This window comes from Venturia canescens, chromosome 4 (assembly GCF_019457755.1).
Source record: "Venturia canescens isolate UGA chromosome 4, ASM1945775v1, whole genome shotgun sequence".
NCBI classification, from domain to species: Eukaryota; Metazoa; Arthropoda; class Insecta; order Hymenoptera; family Ichneumonidae; genus Venturia; species Venturia canescens.
The window spans coordinates 9,196,474-9,204,174 of NC_057424.1; the positions used below are offsets into that span (position 1 = coordinate 9,196,474).

The window sequence follows — 7,701 nt, forward strand, 5'->3', positions numbered from 1 at the left end:
CGAGATCGATTCTCGAGGCGAGCGTTGATACGTCCAATTGAAATAACGCACTTCCGAAAACAGGGCGACTCGACGACGCATCAAATATACTACCCCGAAGAACAATGATTTCCCTTTCCTCCGGAGATAAATCATTCACGCATCATAACGTCAAAGGATCGTAAATTATTAAGTGTACCACGACCAACCGAAGAGGGGGGTTAAGGAAGACGTCTCGCTGCGCGTGTTCAGCTATAAAAGTTGCCATAAAAAAAGGTGTAGAAAAAAACGGTTCGGAGCTTCGGATGTCTGGGATGAAACGCGGTAGCCGCCCTCTGTAATGGAAATGAGATTACCAGCGAGTTATTAGTTTATATTTACGTTAAAATGAACGGCGGAGAGGGAGAGAGAAAGAGAGAGAGCTGGAGAAGAGTCTTCGTTGCTCTCAACGATCAGTTTATCCGAGGCTTCGTACTTTTCTTCCCCATTTACATATTTCTCGTGTACTAAGACGACAAAAAATAAATGTAAGAAATTCATAAATAGTTTAGTAGTCAGAACGGAGTTTTTACTGGGAGCGCGATACATACGCAAGACCGACGAATTTACCGTTTGTTATATGGGATTTGCACGCGCGTGCACGCGACTCTATCGCCGGGAAAGCATACAGCAACACGTGAGCGTGTCCGAAGGAGCATGGTAAAAATTCTCTGGGCGCAAAACTCCGTCACTTCCTGCGCGTGTGCGCTGCTCTTTTCCCCTCTCCGCTCCCAGAAATCCATCGGAAGACTCGAGCTCACGTTCTTCTTGCTCCCTGGAACAATTCGTAGGCTATGAGCTCGGATTATCGGCTTTTGTCGCCGTTTATCAGCGATAACGTGAAGTTTCTCGTTTATCGACGTTTCATTGATAATTACCGCGATGACTAATGGTCTCGGGCGGTGAGTAAGCGCGTCCGAAAAAGCTAATTATGTTTCGAATAGACTTTCGTTCTCACCATTTTTTTCCGACTTTCTAATTTCTTTATTATCGGAGTTTTTCGTTCATGAATTTGTAATTATTCTCTTGGTTTCTCTCTCATCTATCCACGGAGCGAGTTCTGTGACTAGTCAAGTTCACTTTACGTTCATTAAATTCAAGTCTAAATTTTTATCACTAGAGTGAAGTAAAATGCTTCAAATACTCATAAGCTATCAATCAGTCTGAAAAATAAATTTGATGAAATTCCCACGATTCCCGAATTTTCCCGAAGTTCAATCAGCTGTTACGAGCACTCCAAAGTAACGACTGACATCCACTTTCGATACGTCAAAAACTGAAGTTTTTTTCATCTCTTCTTTCTTAAAAGCCCCGCAAGGTAATGTTTTTTTTAAGAAACGGAATCTGTGATAAATTTTCTTCACGATATAAACTTTTCCGAAGCTCGAACGCCGTACAATTTTTTCACATTTAATATTATTGCGAGTTCTCCCATAGAGTACAGTGTTAGAAACTCAAAATTGTGAATGAAATAATTCAAAATTTTGTCTTGTATGAGGCCCTGGGACTGTGCTTATCGTTATCAGGGGACCTTATTTATCCTAAAAAAAAGTGGACTTTTACTGTGCTTTATCGAACGGCCGGAACTAATTTAAAATAAAATTTGGTTTTCTCAACGATGAATTTTCCAAATGGTCGACAGCGATTTCTCGCTAATCACGTTTTCTTTATTCCCATTCAACGATTGATTCGCAACGCGAATTGCCAGTAGAAAAGCCCGATGCATTTTCTCGCTCTCTTGAAAACGCCGAGGCGAGCTAACGCGGAGTTCTTTATTTTACTCCGAATATTTATTCACGCTCAGGAACGTCAGATTCACGCACGTACATTTAGACGTGCGTAAATTTGAGAGGCTCTTCCATGCACGATCTTCGTGCACGCAGCCACGCGCGGGGAAAGTTCACTTGGTCGAGACACCGAGTTCGCGCCACGCGTTCATTATCCCTCCGTACTTTCCAGCGTCTAATCGTGTGCCAAAGCTCGCTCGAGCGTTTACCTTTCAACAGAAAAATCATACGAATTTGTAATGCAAATGTGAAACATTTAAGATACTCTAAAAGTTCATCAACGTTAATTTTCTCTACGCCTGCGCTCGTTTCACAAGGAAAACATTAATTAGCACCAGCCGGAAGAATGATTTTTTCTATAACGTCGATTTTCATGCGTCGGTCTCGCAGCAGTCTCAAACGCCACTTACAGCGCCTGCTTCTTTCAACACGCACTTAACAATTTCGATTTTCCTCAAATTATTTTCCCTCCAATTCTTTTATCTTTATTATCAATTATATGTGTTTGTGCGAACGGCAAATAAATTTCTAATCCCCATCGATGCATGTCGAATGGAGCACCGACGCGGCGACCTCCCGGAGAAAATAATCCCGATTTGCCTCTCCTCCTTCCTCTGAATATCGACTCGGAACGATTTTGCCCTCGCCACTTCCTCCCTTGGGGGTCCAGGTAAACGGTTAATGTAGCTCTCGATGTGCGCTCGAGTGATTTAAAGCAAAGAAGAAGAAAAAGTATGAGAAACTTGGATGTACACAGATATAGAACGGTGTACGGAAACGAAAGAATCATCGGCACATCCACCAAGCGATATATTTGATTGCACGACCACTCGACCGCGAAATTTCTGCCAACGTTAGTTTTTCACTTCTCATTCCTCCCGATCTGCTCTTTTACTATTCACTTGTATCCACACGACGTGCACAAATCCGATCAGTTATTCTCGAGATGATTAGTCGGTAAAAGACTCAAAAGCATGACTTTCTCATGCGTATTTCATTGCTCACTATTCAGAGTGAGACAAAAAACATGGAAAAAGTAAAAAAACGTGGTAAAATAATGTATTTTTAAAAGTGAGGTTTACGCGGTCAGGAAATGATTAATTCTCGTTCACTAGCATCGAACGTTCTCTCCAAATGACGAAAAAATCGAGCGGGCCTTGATTCTATGAAAATTAATTAATTTGGGACGCGAACAATAAATTATTCCGTTCCTCGGCGACTTGAGGAAAAGATAATCGAACAACTTTTTTCCTACTAATCAATATTTCTTGACGTAAATATCGTTCAAAGCGTCAAATCAGTTGCTTAATTATTCGAACGTCTAAATGTCAGAGACGTTGAGAAAAAAGATCCGCCATCATCGAAGCCATGGAACATGCGAGATCCTCGTAATGAAACCAGTTCAAATGTCCATATAGCGGGGATAAAATAATCTCGCTTTATCCTATCGCGCTCGAGCCTTCCGAAAGCCCCTGCCGGTTTTCAATCGAGGAAACAAATTTGTCACGGTGTAAGTTTTTAATGAAGGTATAATAAAATGACGCAGGGGATTTTGGACTTCCGGAAAAATAAGACGTCGTTAACTACCAATGTTTCCGAGCTCCCGCACAGCCTCGAGAACGTTCCATCAGATTTTCTCTCTCAAAAGCCCTCTGCTCACCTCACCGCTCTTTCTTCCCATTGAATTTTCTTCACTAATTACGAGATGAAGAACCGTGACGGCGTGACACACGCCTGCTTTTGTCCTCTCTTTTTTACATACCGACAAATATATTTGTGTACGTTGCTCTCGAGAGGATATTTTAGGGTGGCTCGAACCGGAGTCAATTTCGTATTGCGTGACTCTCCTCGGGCCTCCTCCCGGTGCAAAGACAACGGAAAAGATATCTCGTGCTCGTGGTACGTGTTTCAACGGCGCAGAGCAAAGAATTCATTTATTATTGATCTTATCTCGTTTCCGAGATCCCCGGAGAGGCTTCGAGCAGCCTGCTCGTGTCAAGCTCTGATTATCCTTACGAACAGTCAGGTCTCTATTAAATGTTAATGGACCGTGTTCATCAAAATCCACGTCCACGTACGAATCGAGTTAAATTCGTTGGCCCTATTAACCTGAAATTCGTCGGGCCGAATCTTCATTCAAATCGGGGTAATAAAACTCGCTGGAAGTTTGCTCAAATATCTGTTGAATTATGTGACGATTGTTTCGATCACGATTTAGCGTCGCGTCATCGAGGAATTGAGTAAAAGTGAGAAATTTCGCTGGCGGGATCCAAGACTTTTTTTGTCTGAAACCATCGAAAATCTCGTTAAAAACAGATCGAAATAAAATTGATTATCGACAGTGTTTCATGGAAGGAGATCGAGATCCGAGAAGTTTGTTGACCCCCGAAGATTTCCCACACTCAGCTACCGAACGAGAGCCTCAGGAGTTGAAAATAATAATAAATAATAAGAAGAATGATTCGGAAGGGGCACGATTAGAGTTAATGACGAGAAAAAATCGTTAAAGTTTCTCCATTTTGACGAAGAATATAATTTGATGAAGGATTTCGTGTCTCGCGTTACAACCGGTCAATTTTACATCGCTTAAGAAACCCTAAAAGTACTTTCGTCTCGCTACAGCTCTTTAGTCTCCGAGTTTTTCTTGCACTGTTTATCCGGCCTTTGAAAAGTGTGTCTCTCGTCGATCACGAGGCTGCGGGTGTTAACCGAGACACGTTGCGGGATGAGAAAGACTCGTAAAAATGAAGGGTCCAACTGAGAGGAACTCTTGATATGACTGATGGCCCACACTCTCTAATGTTAGCACGGTATATTTTAGTTTCTTCCGAGTCACCGCGCAAACTCCCTTTTCTTTTGTTTTACTTTCCAAAGCGAAAAACCGCTCCGGAGTCGATGATTTCCTGGGCTTTTTCACTTCTTCCTCGGCGATAATGGAAAAATTCTAAAAAAATCGAGAACATATTTCTTTCGATATATGTTCAGATGAATTTTTCTCCGATCGGCGAAGAGCCTGAGGAAAGTCGATGATCGAAGCAACGTTGAGAAATTACGGACGTTTACGAAGCGTTATTTTTCGATCGACAAACTTCTGACATTCTTTCCTACAATCTTCGCTGTCTACGTTCCCAACGAAAGTGACCCTTGACCTTTCGGCTATTGAAACAGTGTGTGCCTCATCACGATGATTTTATGTCGGAACTTTCGATTTCTTTGAGCTCAAGTCTTCGTAGAGTTGCGTTCTAGGGCTTGAAAAAGCATTCGATAGCTCGATTGTCACCGCGTCATTTTCGAGAAGCCCTGAACGATGAGCGCAAGGAAATGGAATAAATAGTCAAATTAGAAGTTTCTCTTTTACTCGCGTAGTCGTCTTATCGTCTGACCTCAATCGTCCGGGCATTCCGAGCCAGGAAATCATGGATCATTAAACGTTTTTCCTCAAATTTCTGTCCAAAACGACTCGTCGTATGTTTCCTTTAATTACTCGCATTTACTCATTTAATCTAAGTTCCGTGGGAGAAGAATTTTTCGAGGAGCGTCTAATAATTGAATTAGATTCGAAAGATATTGTTTGAAGGGTAATTCGACTCCCAGACAATCGATTCATTGCAACATTCGGTGTTTCGTAGTCGAAGCGATTCTCGGGTTTCGTCCAGCGCCCCCACGGAGGGGAACCACCAAGCCCTTTTATTTTTAATTATCTTACGACCGGATGCTCGCTTTGTCGAGCAAAAACGTCGCGCTCGAGCAATGATACCGCATAATACAAAACTACAGCGAGAGAAGCAGCGACTATCTAACGTCTAAAAGTCGATGCTTGTGTACGTGCTAATGTTACACGTTACTGCTCAGGCTCTCCGAGCATCGGACGCTCCTTCAACAAGCTCATTTCACGATACGTTTCGCCAATTCGACCGGCACACTCGTTCTTCCTCACTTCGATTATATTTTATATCATTATTTTCACGACGTTATGTACACATTCGAAAACATTCGATTGTGCACATTTACCATGTTTCAGTCGAAATTCCAATGGAAAAAATGTTTCAAAAGGTAAGAAAAAGATTTTGAGAGTTTCTCAACGTTTATACGAAAATAGACGAAAATTCTTTTTTTTTTTTGCGGTAAATGAGAGTTTAAGGTCCCCTGATAACGATAAGCACAGTCCCAGGGCCTCATACAAGACAAAATTTTGAATTATTTCATTCACAATTTTGAGTTTTTAACACTCTATGGAAGAATTCGAAATAATATTAATTGTAAAAACATTGTACGGCGTTCGAGCTTCGGAAAAGTTTATATCGTGAAGAAAATTTATCACAGATTCCGTTTCTTAAAAAAAAAAAAAAAAACATTACCTTGCGGGGCTTTTAAGAAAGAAGAGATGAAAAAAACTTCAGTTTTTGACGTATCGAAAGTGAATGTCAGTCGTTACTTTGGAGTGCTCGTAACGGCTGATTGAACTTCGGGAAAATTCGGGAATCGTGGGAATTTCATCAAATTTATTTTTCAGACTGATTCCCGTGCTTTTATTCGTCTAGTAGCTTCGCTTTTTTTAACGAATTGACCATTCCTTTTTCTCGGTGCCATTACACCGACGTAAACTTTCTTTCGCACAATAAAAATGTTGCCTAGGTTATGTGTATTTCAAGAGTCACCGGTATACGGACTCAATCAAGTTGAAGTATAAATTTGATCTTTTATGATATTTTAGAAGCATTTTATTTCACTCTCGTGATAAAAATATTCTCAATGCAAGTGTTTATTAATTTTATTAATAATTTATACTTGAATTAAATCAACATAAAGTAGTTGCTAACTTGACTAGCCAGAGAACGGCCGAGCTTCTTTAAGCATTCGGACGAAGAAGAATATCGAACATTTTTTTGTAGCTCAGCTTATCGATTTCTTTCGTACTACTGCAATCCGAAATCCCATCCCAGCAGATCAAAGCCCGTTAGTGATTGGCACACGGTTTTTTTTATGCTGCAGACAAATCATCGGAGAAATGAGTCTGCCAGTCACCCAAAACTGGTCAATAATTGTGCTGCTCCTCGAGATTATGCAGGCATATAACCATTGCATGAACTATGCGCCAAGTGCACCGCAGTCTCTCCTTGACGTACATGCGCAAGGTTGAGGTTTCATAATCACCGAAGATCCTCGACACAAAAACTGATGCTTTCGAAATTTTGAGTTTGCTTATTTCTTCAAAATCCTGCTCTAATGATGAAAAATTTAAAAAACTCATTTTCCTAAAAAACATTCGAAGCTGGAAGAAATTCGAAACATTGTTTCAGGCCCAATGAATAAACCGCGATTTAAAAGATTCGACTCACAACGCAGATCCATTTTGAGTCTCGAGTTCGGCGACCCTGGCGAAGATCCCGACCAATTTCCGAACCGACTTCGAATGCACGAATTCCCTGCACTCGAGCTCCCCCACTATGAATACGAAGATCGAGGCGTTTGGTTAACGTGTGTCTGCCTGTATAAATTGCAAAATAAATATCTCGCACCCGAGGGAATATTCGCCGGTTGAAGCAACCAAGTTCACCGCAGTAGTCACGGTCGTTGTGCACGACGACGCGCAGAATCGACCGCCCTTCACGCTACCACCTGATTCATTACGACTCGAGAAACACCGAATTTTTTTCATTCCACTCGCTCTTACTGTTTTTCAAGCCCGAGAGTATTTCGTAATAGCACAGAAAATACTGACGAAAAAAATGTTCAAAATTCGATCTTCGTTCGGATTTGAGCTCCAAGATCTTCAAAGTCGTTTATTTCTCGAAATGGAACGTTTACGAGCAAAAGGATTGATTAAAAAATAAACTCAGGAAAGTCAAGCTCCTGTGAAATGATTTTGGCACGTGAAAATCCTCGCTCCGTGTAA

The 7,701-nt window shown here is 41.3% G+C and overlaps 1 long non-coding RNA gene across 2 annotated transcripts; it reads right to left on the minus strand.

Annotated features, from left to right (window-relative positions):
* Nucleotides 1-375: 375 nt before the first annotated feature.
* On the minus strand, nucleotides 376-7,685 carry LOC122409786 (uncharacterized). Of its 2 annotated transcripts, none has more exons than XR_006260762.1 (3): nucleotides 7,145-7,685; nucleotides 589-793; nucleotides 376-485 (listed from the first exon to the last, which is right to left on the minus strand). It is a non-coding gene; the product is annotated as an uncharacterized lncRNA (long non-coding RNA). The 2 variants fall into 2 exon arrangements; XR_006260763.1 differs by lacking the exon at nucleotides 7,145-7,685 and adding an exon at nucleotides 897-1,120.
* Between the last annotated feature and the right edge of the window lie 16 nt (nucleotides 7,686-7,701).